The 14,306-nt window shown below is 42.6% G+C and overlaps 1 long non-coding RNA gene across 1 annotated transcript in view; it reads right to left on the reverse strand.

Annotated features, from left to right (window-relative positions):
• Positions 1-14,306, reverse strand: part of LOC146869500 (uncharacterized) — a 106,351-nt gene that overhangs the window by 84,598 nt on the left and 7,447 nt on the right. The gene's annotated exons all lie outside the window — the stretch shown is intronic.

A 14,306-nucleotide genomic window follows, 5' to 3' on the forward strand; every position in this document is an offset into this window, starting at 1 on the left:
ACGTACTGGGGTGTAGGTACACGGGGGGTACGACACGTACTGGGGTGGGGGTACGACTGGAACGTACTGGGGTGTAGGTACACGGGGGGTATGACACGTACTGGGGTGGGGGTACGACTGGAACGTACTGGGGTGTAGGTACACGGGGGGTACGACACGTACTGGGGTGGGGGTACGACTGGAACGTACTGGGGTGTAGGTACACGGGGGGTATGACACGTACTGGGGTGGGGGTACGACTGGAACGTACTGGGGTGTAGGTACACGGGGGTATGACACGTACTGGGGTGGGGGTACGACTGGAACGTACTGGGGTGTAGGTACACGGGGGGGTACGACACGTACTGGGGTGGGGGTACGACTGGAACGTACTGGGGTGTAGGTACACGGGGGGTACGACACGTACTGGGGTGGGGGTACGACTGGAACGTACTGGGGTGTAGGTACACGGGGGGTATGACACGTACTGGGGTGGGGCTCGAACGTACTGGGGTGTACATTGACGGTGGTACGACACGTACTGGGGTGGGGGGGTGTACATTGACGGTGGTACGACACGTACTGGGGTGGGGGGGTGTACATTGACGGTGGTACGACACGTACTGGGGTGGGGGTACGACTGGAACGTACTGGGGTGTAGGTAGACGGGGCTATGACACGTACTGGGGTGGGGGTACGACTGGAACGTACTGGGGTGTAGGTACACGGGGGGTATGACACGTACTGGGGTGGGGGTACGACTGGAACGTACTGGGGTGTAGGTACACGGGGGTATGACATGTACTGGGGTGGGGGTACGACTGGAACGTACTGGGGTGTAGGTACACGGGGGTACGACACGTACTGGGGTGGGGGTACGACTGGAACGTACTGGGGTGTAGGTACACGGGGGGTACGACACGTACTGGGGTGGGGGTACGACTGGAACGTACTGGGGTGTAGGTACACGGGGGGTATGACACGTACTGGGGTGGGGGTGGGGCTCGAACGTACTGGGGTGTTAATTGATGGTGGTACGACACGTACTGGGGTGGGGGTACGACTTGAACGTACTGGGGTGTACCTAGACGGGTGGGGGTATACATACACGGGGGGTGCGTGTCGGACGTACGGGGGCTGGGGGGAGTGTTGGGCGCGTATGCGGGCACATGTCTCCATGGTTGCTATAGGAGTTCGGTGCGGACGGTGTTTTTTCCATACGGTTGTACGCTCGGACGCACGGGTTGGATCGTGATTCCTTGGTCGGACTTGGCTTTTCACGTTTGTAAGGTAAATCGTCCGAGGACGTGTCGGACACATTTTCCGACCCGAGGACGTGTGGGGAATGATTCCCAGTGCGGTTCGTATGGACTTTTTACCATGCGAATCGTGATTGCCAGTTCGTACGGCACTTGTACGATTCGTACGGTAAAAAGACCCGATACGAGTCGTACGGGGACATTTTTTACCGGATCGTGATCGGCACCTAAGTGTAGAATATGCCACTAACATAACTTTTGCACATCAAATAAAACTTCTAACAGCCCTAGCTTATGTACCAACCACAGATGTTGCAGAACATTACAATCTTTTATTAGAAAGTCCATTCTACAAACAAAATGAAGTAAAGTTATCTCCCCTGTTAGAATATTTTGAGAATACCTGGGTGGGGAGACTACACAGATCAGGCCATAGACGTCAACCCAAGTTCCAAATACCTTGGTGGAATGTATATGTAAGTACACTCAACCAACAAGCCAAAACTAACAACGCCGTCGAGGGCTGGCATAATGCATTCCTAACTTCTACTGGGAGAACAACTCCAACACTACAAAAACTACTAATTGCCATACAAAAGGAACAAAGTTTCCAAGAATTAAGAATGCAACAATCTGTCCTACAATTAAAACCAAAACAGTCTAGACAAACTACTCAAATGTATAATTACCTACAACAACAAGTACAGCTATACCCATCCACAAGAGGACTTGAGTACTTAAATATAATAGCTCAAACTCTCTTCTAAACCCTTTTCTAAATATTAACCCACAATTCTACTAAAACAACTATCACAACATAAATAATCCACTTTATTATATCACATATTTAATTATGTGGTCTAAAATATATACATCAATTATATGGACATATATTTAGATAACATAATTAAATAAACCAAGTACACAACAACAATATTAAATATATAAGGTTTGGCCACCAACAATAAAAATATTTAAATGAACTTACCTGCGTAGTATCTCCAATGGGATAATAACATTCCTTCCAAATAAATCCAGGGAGTTCAAAATCCATAGGTATCCCAAAAAAATCCCAATAAAATGTAAAAATACAACTGTTTATCGAAAAAAACGTCTACGCCAAAAAAAGACTATCCATTAACCATAAAAATCCCGAAAAATATTAAAAAGTTAAATAACCGCTCCTGGAAACCCTAACAATAAAGGAAGTGTTAAATAAACATTAGTAAACACAACTAATACACACTTCCTTTCCAAAAAATCAGGTGTTTGAAACCGACGAAAATATCTTCTCCGTAAAACCTACAAAAGAGAAACAAACATTCCCACCCACCCACAAACACACAAAACGCACGTACAAACATCACTACAAACGTTATTCAAACACTATAAAACTTTAACACACCAAAATAACAAAACACTAACAAAGCCACAAACACGGAACACAACGTTAATTATAAAACCGTATACAAACTATTACTAACACCCTAACTTCTAAAACATCAATCAATACACACTTATTACAACATAACTACTTCCACAAAACACTTAAAACTATTTAAGAATAAAGCAAATAACTCTTACCTTTTCAAATGCGAAACAGCTCCGAACCGCGACCTGGATTCGACCAAAATAACCCAAAACAACAGCGAGCGGTTACAAAAAAAAAGACCCAAACAAACATAGGAAGTTTGGAAATTAAAGCAGCAGGGTTTTACGTGAATGCTCAGCCTGGACTTCTCACTTTATCAGTAACGATAATATTGCCCACCTCAAATGGTCAGCTGCTCAAATGACCACCAAGACAACAATTATCCACAAGTATGAGAGGCAACATATTGGAAGAATTGTAAATTAATGTGAAAATAAACAATTGTGTTTCGAATCCACACAGTAGTTGAGTATTTGCTTGAATTCCTTTATTCTAAGATTTAGTGAGACCAAATCCGCACCCAACGCATTTCGCCCAAACATGGGATTTTTAAGACGAGTTTCAACAATAAGAAATATTTATACGTCAAAACGGGGGGTAGTATGACGAAAGCGGCAGGACCCAGAGTTCAATCTATGTAATTGGTCGATAGCTTTAGACCGTTCGTATGGTATATATCAAACAGTAAAATGTGTAGTCACTTTCTCCTAACTGGTCAGTGTAGAAACAGCGAGTGATTAGGAAACAGTCGAGGTCCGAGGTCCGAGGAACGATGGAAACCGTCGTGTTGAAACATAACAAGTAAAAAAATACCAATAAATGGCCTAACTATTTATTTAACATTACACATTACTTTAAAATTTAGTAAAACATTAGAATACAATACTCAAAAAGAATACCTAATTTTGGTCTCTATGTGAAAAATCTTTAACGTATAAAAATAAATCTAATAAATAAAATATTTATATTAATATATCAATAAAACAGTATATATTAACAAAATAAATAGATTAACATTATATAATTAATATATTGTCTCTACAACATACCAAAATTAATTGTAAAAAAATACATATTCTAAAATGTTAAAAATGTCAATATTAAATATATAATATAAATATTATTAATTAAAATATATTTGTCATATATTTCAAAAAATACAATTACTTAAAAATTCAAATAAATTCTAAAAAATTTCTGAGTACACAATATAAATTAATAAATATTATACAGCTATAAAAATCTGATTATTTAATTTGTACTTATTTGGTGTGTTCATATATTCATGTCCAAAATATACATTAAACAAAAATATATCCATTATAAAAAACGTATTACTATAATACAAATGTTAAATATTAATTATTAAATGTTTATTTCAATGATTTAATTATTAGAATATGCGTAATAATAAACAAAATTTTCTCTCGAATGAATATACATTCCAACAACTATAAAATAAATATTATTTTCCTTTCTACTATTTAATTTAAAAATAATTTGGAATTTGCATTCTAATATAACTTCTATCTTTTATCCAACCCAAACTAAAATCTACAGATTTTTTGTCAATTAAATCCAATTAATTTAATCCTATTCAACTCTATAATTAATTCTGATATTTGCTATTTACCAAACTTAATTAACATACTACTCCCACTACATACTGAACTTAATTAATTTACTATTCCCACTCCAACCTATATTAAATTAGGGTAGGAGCTGTACACTGAACTGAATTAATTTACTATTCCCACTCCATTCTATATTAAAATAAAATAAGTGCTAGACACTGAACTTAATTAATTTACTATTCTCACTCCAACCTATATTTAATTAGAGTATGTGCTGGACACTGAACTGAATTAATTTACTATTCCCACTCCAATCTATATTTAATTAAGATAAGTGCTGGACACTGAACTTAATTAATTTACTATTCTCACTCCAAACTATATTAAATTACAGTAGGTGCTGGACAATGAACTTAATTAATTTACTATTCCCACTCCACTCTATATTTAATTAAGATAAGTGCTGGACACTGAACTTAATTAATTTACTAATCTCACTCCAACCTATATTAAATTAGGGTAGGTGCTGGACACTGAACTAAATTAATTTACTATTCCCACTCAAATCTGTATTAAATTAAATTAAGTGCTGGACACTGAACTTAATTAATTTACTATTCTCACTCCAACCTATATTTAATTAGAGTATGTGCTGGACAATGAAGTAAATTAATTTACTATTCCCACTCCAATCTATATTTAATTAAGATAAGTGCTGGACACTGAACTTAATTTATTTACTATTCTCACTCCAAACTATATTAAATTACAGTAGGTGCTGGACAATGAACTTAATTAATTTACTATTCCCACTCCACTCTATATTTAATTAAGATAAGTGCTGGACACTGAACTTAATTAATTTACTATTCTCACTCCAACCTATATTAAATTAGGGTAGGTGCTGGACAATGAACTAAATTAATTTACTATTCCCACTCCAGTCTATATTAAATTAAAATAAGTGCTGGACACTGAACTTAATTAATGTCCTATTCTCACTCCAACCTATATTTAATTACAGTATGTGCTGGACACTGAACTAAATTAATTGACTATTCCCACTCCATTCTATATAAAATTAAAATAAGTGCTGGACACTGTACTTAATTAATTTACTATTCTCACTCCAAACTATATTAAATTACAGTAAGTGCTGGACAATGAACTTAATTAATTTACTATTCCTACTCCAGTCTATATTTCATTAAGATAAGTGCTGGACAGTGAACTTAATTAATTTAATATTCTGACTGAAATCTATATTTAATTATGGGATTTGTTAAATTCTAAAATATATTTAAATTTTCTAAATATTCATATTTTTAAAATTAAAAATCTATAAACATTTTAAATTAACTTCCCACCCTTATCCCCTATAACCCAACATTCCGCTCCTAAAATTATTTGTAACATTCTACATTAAATTTACAATTTCTAAATTAATTTGGTAAAAAATTAACAAATATATAAACATTTTTAAAACACTTCCCACCCTTATCCCCTATTAACCAACATCCCACTCCTAAAATTATTATTAAAAATCTTAATTTATTTTACAATTTGTAAATTTATTTTGTTTTGTAAATTAACAAATATATAAACATTTTAAAAAAACTTCCCACCCTTATCCCCTATCAACCAACATCCCGCTCCGAAATATATTTATAAAAATCGAAATTTTATTTCCAAATGTATAATTATTTTTAATAAAAAATTAACAAATATATAAAAAAAATTAAAAAACTTCCCACCCTTATCCCCTATAAACCAACATCCCGCTCCTAACAATTTTTCTAAAAATCTAAATTTAATTTTCAATTTCTATATAAATTTGAATAAATTTTAAACAATATATATAAACATTTTTAAAACACTTCCCACCCATATCCCCTATAAACCAACATCCCGCTCCTAAAATTTTTTTTAAAATTCAAATTTAAATTTACAATTTCTAAATTAATTTTTTTTTTAAATTAAACAATATATAAACATTTTTAAAACACTTCCCACCCTTATCCCCTATAAACCAACATCCCGCTCCTAAAAATATTTCTAAAATTCAAAATTTAATTTACAATTTATAAATAAATTTCCAAAAAATTATAACAATATATAAACATTTTTAATACACTTCCCACCCTTATCCCCTATAAACCAACATCCCGCTCCTAAATTTTTTTTTTTAATTCTAAAATTAATTTACAATTTCGAGAAAATTATTTTAAAAAATTTACAAATATATAAAAAAATTTAAAACACTTCCCACCCTTATCCCCTATAAACCAACATCCGGCTCCTAAAATTATTTTTAAAATTGTAAATTTACTTTACAATTTCTAAATAATTTTAAAAAAAATTCTAACAAAATATAAACATTTTTAATACACTTCCCACCCTTATCCCCTATAAACCAACATCACGCTCCTAAAATTAAATATACATTTCACATTTTAAATTAAATTTAATAATTAAATTTTACAATATATTAAAAAAATAAATTAACTTTTTTAAAACACTCCCCACCCTTATCCCCTATAACCCAACATCCCGCCCCTAAAACAATATAAATATTTCTCATATTATATACATTTTAACTATTTATACAAACAACTTCAAAATATTTACTAAACACACAATGACGATATTTTCACATGTCGATATTATTACTAACGATATTACTTACATCGACATATAAGTAAAAAAAAAATAACGATATTTTTCACATCGATATTAACTATTTCGATATTTTGGACATTCGATATTTTTGACTCGATATTTATGTCCCTCGATATTAAAAAGTCGATATATAGACTGCTCACCGCATGGAAAACAGCCCAGGTCATCCCACTGAAAAAGAAAACCCAATACCCACATTTCCCAACTTCAAAATCTTCGTCCCATCTCCCTCCTTCCCTTTTGCTCGAAAATTTTGGAAAAAGTGGTCAACGGCCAACTCATGACCTATCTAGAGGAGGAATCCCTTCTTCACCCCACCCAATCGGGGTTCAGAGCTGGCTACTCAACGGAATCAGCCGTCCTATTCTCCACCGAATGCCTCAGACAGATGGTGGATGAAGGACAGACAGCAGCGTTGGTTTTACTTGACCTTAGTGCAGCTTTTGACACCGTGATGCACACCACGCTGCTGTCCCGCCTCTCTGATATGGGAGTGAAGGGATCCGCCCTTGCCTGGATAAAATCTTTCCTAGATAACAGGAGTTTCCAAATGCACTGCTCACCCTTTAAATCTTACCCCCGCAAGCTGACCCATGGGGTTCCACAAGGCTCCAGTCTGAGCCCAACTCTGTTTGTTTAACCTTTATATGGAACCCTTGGCCCATATTGTTGAAGCTTTTGGAGTAGATATTGTCACCTATGCTGACGATACCCAGTTAATGATCAAGCTTACGCTCGACCACACGGAAGATGCCACTAATTTCTCCAAATGCCTATCATCTGTGGCAACATGGATAAACAACAACTGTCTGCGCCTTAATGGCGACAAAACGGAACTTTTAATCGTCGGAAAAGCCTCAAATGCCTGGACACATATGTGGTGGCCTGCGGAATTGGGAAATTTTCCCACTCCCGCCGAATCTGTCAGAAACCTCGGAGTAATGATTGACTCCGATCTCTCTTTCAGGTCTCAGGTTAGCAAAGTAACGGGTAGATGATTCAGTACACTAAAAACTCTCCGTAAAGTCCTTGACCTGCTTCCCATCAACACTAGAAAAACACTCGTCCATGCCTTAGTCACACCCCATCTTGACTACGGCAATATTTTGCTTCTAGGTTTAAGTAAAACAGGCCTACATCGTCTTCAGTGCGTACAAAACGCGGCTGCTCGCCTGGTACTTAACCTGCCTCGCAGAGCATCTGGGAAGAATGCTCTAACTAAACTCCACTGGCTCCCGGTTAAGGAGCGCATTAAATTCAAAGCCCTATGCTTCACGCATCGCATCGCCCATGGCAAAGGTCCTAGATACTTACAAAAGCTCCTCACTATCCATCGCCCCACCCGGAATTTAAGGTCATCCGGCGCGATGCTGTTTAAACTTCCCCGCATTCGCAGAGCCAGAATGGGAGGTTGTTCGTTCAGGTACCTGGCCCCTAGGCACTGGAATCAACTACCGCTTGACCTCCGTATGGAACCTTCAGAGACCAGATCCCGTGGCAAACTTAAAACTTACCTATTTCCACCCAACTAATCTCCTTCTCCCCCCTGCCCCTTTCCGCTCTCGTGACTCATTGCCTCCTGTGACATAGCAACAATTCAGCGCGGGGACACACTATTTTTAGTGCAGCCAGGCGCTTTAGAAATGGCTTTATTATTATTATTATTATTAAAAACACTTCTAGCAGGAGTTTAAGTTCAGGAGCTTAGAGTTAAGCTTTTGAAGAGCCCACACCCAGGAGAGTACCGAGGTACCACTGTTACCTGCCCCAGGGAAGCCGGTGCATAGGTCGTTTTCGATGTCGGGTCGCGGGCTGATTTTCAATGGGAAAATGTACAAAACTGCTGCTAGCCAAAAGCGTCGATGATGTTGTGAAGATTGAAGATGTAGATTTTGAAGAGGGGGACCTGAAAGCAGAGGGGACAGAGTCTGGGTCACGGCACAGTGACCAGGGAGCTCAAGGAAAGAGCCCTTCAATGTCGGGTGCTTCAAGTGGAAAAGGTGCAGCTTGGATCAGCAGCCACGGGCTCCGGGAGGCTTCAAGGAAGGCCAGCTTCTGGAGGGTGACTGTCCCACGAAGGATGAGGGTCACTGCGGTGTTAGTGTCCGGATTGGATCCACTAAACCTTGGCAACCGCAACCCACACAAGATTCACAAATCAGCTGCTGGTGCAGACCCACGAGGTCTGAGAGAGGTCTCCTTCGAGGAGACTGAAGAGCAGGCCTGGAGCAACTAGGGAAACTCTTGGAATTAAAGATTGACCTCTGCTAGGGCCCACCAGTCGAGAGACAAGGGACCGCGGGAGGCAGCAATTTGGCGTGCATAAGGATGCGCCCACGGGTCGCCGGAGCGGGCTAGGGCGTCGATCTTTGGCACAGATGATGCTGAGAGGTTGGCTCAAAAATGGGCCAAAGCACAACTTCCCCAGTTGTCGGGTTCGTGTGCTGTGCAAGAGGTGGGCGGTGTCCTGGGGTATTGGGGATCTCGGCACCCACGCCGTCCACGGTGCTCAGACTTCTGTGCACACTCACTGGTCTCTGGGATGCTAGGAAACCCACCTCAAAGTAGAGAGGAGTCGTCGATGTCCGAAGGAGAGGCGAAGTTCCAACCGGGTCACTTGCAGAGTTTCAGGTGCCTGCCAAGCAGGAGGGTAACTCCTTTACCTCAAGGGAGATTTCTTCAGTCAGCTGGGCAGCAGCTCATCGAAGGTCAAGTCTGTGAAGTCCAAGATTAATCTGAGGCTCTGGGGACCCTGCACCCACCTTTATCCAGAGGTAGAGGGTGGTGGCTAAATCAGAGCCCACCAATGAGAGTTCAGACGGGAAAGGGTGGCTACACCCTCTCCCCTTTGTGTGTTTCCCGCCTAGGCGAGGGGCAGGATGCCCCTGAACCAGTTCCAGGCAGTGTATGCAGAATGTAGGCTCTGTAGCAGCCTACGTGCAACTTTGAAAGGCATCCTATGGTGCACCCACCCAGTTCCAATCCACATAGTCTGTCTGGGGAGGTGGGAGCACCTCCCTGCAACAAGATCCCTATTGTCCAGCTGCTGTGGCTGGAATTCTGCCCAGCAACAGGCAGCCAGAGTCGTGTGGGTGGCGGGTAGCATTCATTTTGTAATACGTGTGCACTTTTAAATTGGTGTCTAAATTCTGCAGCTTTTCCCATATCGCCCCTCTAGCAGGGGGGAATCATGCCCTCATGCCCATGGCTGGACTGGGGGTATGATTCCTACATGTTTGACACCAAACACGATATGGTTCTGTGCAGCCACTCTTAAGTTATCACGCTATCGCGATTACTTATAATGCGGTTAAGAGTATATGGAATGGCTGCACTACAAACAACCTCGCACTAGTTTTAATGAAGGTTGCAGAGGGGCCCTACTCAGGTAGGTGTCCCCCCTCACACATACCTCAGCACCCTGCTGTAGGAAGGTGGAATCTGACTAATGGTTGCCACCAACTTTTTGCCTGGTATGTGAGTGGTTTTTGACTAGTCTGGCTGGGATCCTGCTATCCAGGACCACAGCCTATCTGCTTTCTCCTTAAAACTGATGTGAGTACTCTAGGTACAAACCAATTGGATACTGAGGATACCCTGGCAGTCCCTTGTAGATGGTACCCTAGGTACCCAGGGCATGGGTCCCTCAGTAGGCCTACCAGGGCCGCAGCACTTATTGTGCCACCCTGGGACAACCATACAAAATGACACCACCAGACCACTACTGTAGTCTGGGTAAGGTGGTGCTAGCACCCCTTGCCGGGATTTAGGTACCCTATATCCCACCCCATTACAACACATATACTCTCATAGGTCACCCCTATAGCAGGCCTTGCTAATCCTACAGGGCAGGGTGCTGAGGTATGTGTGAGGGGGGACCCCTACCTGAGTAGGGCCCCTCTGCAACCTTCGTAAAATTATTGATGGGTTGTTTGTAGTGTATTCATACCATATACTCTTAACCGCATTATAAGTCTATCGCGATAGCGTGATAACTTGAGATTGGCTACACAGAACCATATCGTGTTTGGTGTCAAACATGTAGGAATCATACCCCCAGTCCAGCCATGGGCATGAGGGCATGATTCCCCCCTGCTAGAGGGGCGATATGGGAAAAGCAGCAGAATTTAGACACCAATTTAAAAGTGCACACGTAGTACAAAATGGCTACTACCCGCCACCCACACGACTCTGGCTGGTTGTTGCTGGGGAAAATCCCAGCCTCGCCAGCTGGACAATAGGGCTCCTGTGGCAGGGAGGTGCTAGCACCTCCCCAGACAGGATATGTGGATTGGAACTGGGTGGGTGCACCATATGTTGCCTTTCAGAGTTGCACGTAGGCTGCTACAGCGCCTACATTCTGCATACACCGCCTGGAACCGGTTCAGGGGCATCCTGCCCATCGCCCAGGCGGGAAACACACAAAGGGGAGTGGGTGTAGCCACCCTCTCCCGCCTCAACTCTCATTGGTAGGCTCTGATCTGGACCCTCCCCTAATCTTGGGGATAAAGGTGAATACTGTGTCCCCAGAGCCTCAGATTAATCTTGGACTTTACAGACTTGACCTTCGACGAGCTGCTGCTCAGCTGACTGAAGAAATCTCCCTTGGGATAAAGGAGTCATCCCCCTGCTTGGCAGGCACCTGAAACACTGCAAGTGACCCAGTTGGAACTTCGCTGCTCCTTTGGACTTTGACGACTTCCAGCAACCTTGAGGTGGGTTTCCTAAGCATCCCAGAGGCCAGTGAGTGTGCACAGCAAGTCTGAGCACCGTGGACCGCATGGGTGCCGAGATTCCCAATACCCCAGGACACCGGCCACCTCTTGCATAGCACACGACCCTGACCAGTGGGGAAGTTGTGCTTTGGCCCATTATTGAGCCAACCACCAAGCAGCAATTGTGCCAAAGATCAGCGCCCTAGCCCCCTCCGGTGGCCCGTGGGCTCCCTTTTACGCACTCAATTTTGCTGCCTCCCGCGGTCCCTTGTCTCTCGACTTGAGGGCCCTAGCGGAGGTCAATCTCGACAATCAAGAGTTCCCCTGGTTGCTCCAGGCCTGCTCTACAGTCTCTCCACAGGAGACCTCTCACAGACCTCGTGGGTCTGTACCAGTAGCTGATTTGTTCATCTTGCGTGGGTTGCGGTTGCCAAGGCTTAATGTATCCAATCCGGACACTAACACCGCAGCGACCCTCATTCGACGTGGGACAGTCGCCCTCCAGAAGCTGGCCTTCCTTGAAGCCTCCCGGAGCCCGTGGCTGCAGATCCAAGCTACACCTCTTTCCACTTGAAGCACCCGACATTGAAGGGCTCTTTCCTTTGAGCTCCCTGGTCACTGTGCCGTGCCCCAGACTCTGTCCCCTCTGCTTTCAGGTTCGTCTCTTCAAGATCTACAACTTCATTCTTCACGGCATCATCAATGCTTTTGGCTAGCAGCAGTTTTGTACATTTTCCCATAGAAAATCAGCCCGCGACCCGACATCGAAAACAACCTATGCACCCGGCTTCCCTGGGGCAGGTAACAGTGGTACCTCGGTACTCTCGTGGTAGTGGGCTCCTCAAAGGCTTAACTCTAAGCCCTTAACTTTGAACTCCTGCTAGAAGTGTCTTTAATCTGTTTAAATCAAACCACAACATTCTCCATAGGCTATAATAGAGATCCCCTTCCTCATAACCTGGGGTGGATTCTTAAGGGGCCAGCGATCCTAAATGCCCTAGGCATTGTCTGTAGAATTGTCGTGGTTCTTATACCACTTTTTTAATACATGGTTTGGTCCCCCCCCTGGGGCCCTGTGATTCCAGTGCTATTTATTGTATCTATCAATGCTTGTTTGAATTGTAACTTTGCCTCTAGATTCATAAAGAGACTTGTGGGATTCTGTCTAGAATAAATACATATATTTTATATATATACCTGTGTGGGCTACTCTTTCATTTGGTCATTGAAGAGGTTATCTATGGTAAAACAATCAACTTAACACTCCTTCAAGACTTAGCCTGAAGGCTGCTCTCCACAGCTACCACTAGGATAGCTTTCTTTAAAGGTTGTCTTAAACCTATCATCAATAAGAGTCGAATTGGACTGGTGCAAGGTGTGCCCTATAACTAGGAGACAGCATATGCCAGGCCAACTTCTCACACCTGCCTTGTAGGATTACCAAGGCCTGCTGTAGGGGTGACCTATGAGAGTTTATGTGTTGTAATTAGGTGGGATACAGGGTACCTGTATCCCTGTAAGGGGGTGCAAGCACCACCTTACCCAGACTACAGTAGTGATCTGGTGCTGTCAGATGGTATGGCTGTCCCAGGGTGGCCCAATAAGAGCTGCAGCCCTGGTAGGCCTCTGAGGGACCCATGCCCTGGGTACCTTGTAAGCATAAGGTAGGACAAGCCCTGATGTGTGTGGCATGTCCTAATAGTGGATTACAGCCATTTTCGTTTTTCACTATTGCAAGGCTACCTGTTCTCATAGGCCAGAATGGGCTGTCAGAATTGTTACATTCTATGATCCTAACAGACCCAGGGAACATGGTAGAAATTCGAGTTTAGTATGCCTGAACTCAGAATAATAAAATACATCTTTTAGTAAAGTTTATTTTAATATTCTGTGTTTGCAAATACCACTTTTAGAAAGTTGGTATTTGCTTGCCTGACCATTTCAGCCCGCCTCTGCTAGGATGTGTATCTGCCTGTCTGGTTGTGTGAGTGCAGGGCTGGGGAAACCCAGAGGGGCAGGGCTAGGTAGCCTGGTGGTGAATAGAGAGATTGGCAGCCAGATGGGTGGGAGGAGTACACCTGGACTCTAAATAGGGCTGTGCTCTGCCACCACAATGCTGGCTCCACCTCCTGTGGAGCGGCTGATGTCTCTGCCCTGCACCCTGAATAGAAAGGCAGAGTCATGTCAACAGAGTGCTCAAGAACTGGTTTGGACTGGGCAAAGTCCCCTCTACCCCAGAGGAACAAAGGAATTAAGGGTATAAGTATTGGGACCCTGCTCCCAAGAAATTAGATCCTGCTTAACAAGAAGAACCTCTGCCTAAGGAGAAGGAACTGGAAAAGCTGTAAGGAGGAGTACTGTCCCTGACCTGGGGGATTGGCCTGCAGTGGTTGCCTTGCTGCTGAAAGGAGAGGAGAAAAGACTACAAAGACTTTGCTTCAACTTGTGCTTTAAGAAGATCTCCAAGGGCTTGTGCTGAGCTTTTCCCTGAACGAAGTCCCAGGACCAGTGGACTTCACCCTCCAGCTCTCCAGAGTTCTTTGGGAGTGCCTGCTGCTGTTGTTGGGCCTCCTGAAGGACTGCGTGTCGAAAGGAGCTGGAAGCACGACTCAAGGAGGAGAAGCGTGCCGCCATCGGAGCCGCTGTAGTCGCATCTCGCAAAGGGTGT

The sequence above is a fragment of the Triturus cristatus genome, chromosome 1_1 (genome assembly GCF_964204655.1).
Source record: "Triturus cristatus chromosome 1_1, aTriCri1.1, whole genome shotgun sequence".
In the NCBI taxonomy this organism is placed as follows: domain Eukaryota; kingdom Metazoa; phylum Chordata; class Amphibia; order Caudata; family Salamandridae; genus Triturus; species Triturus cristatus.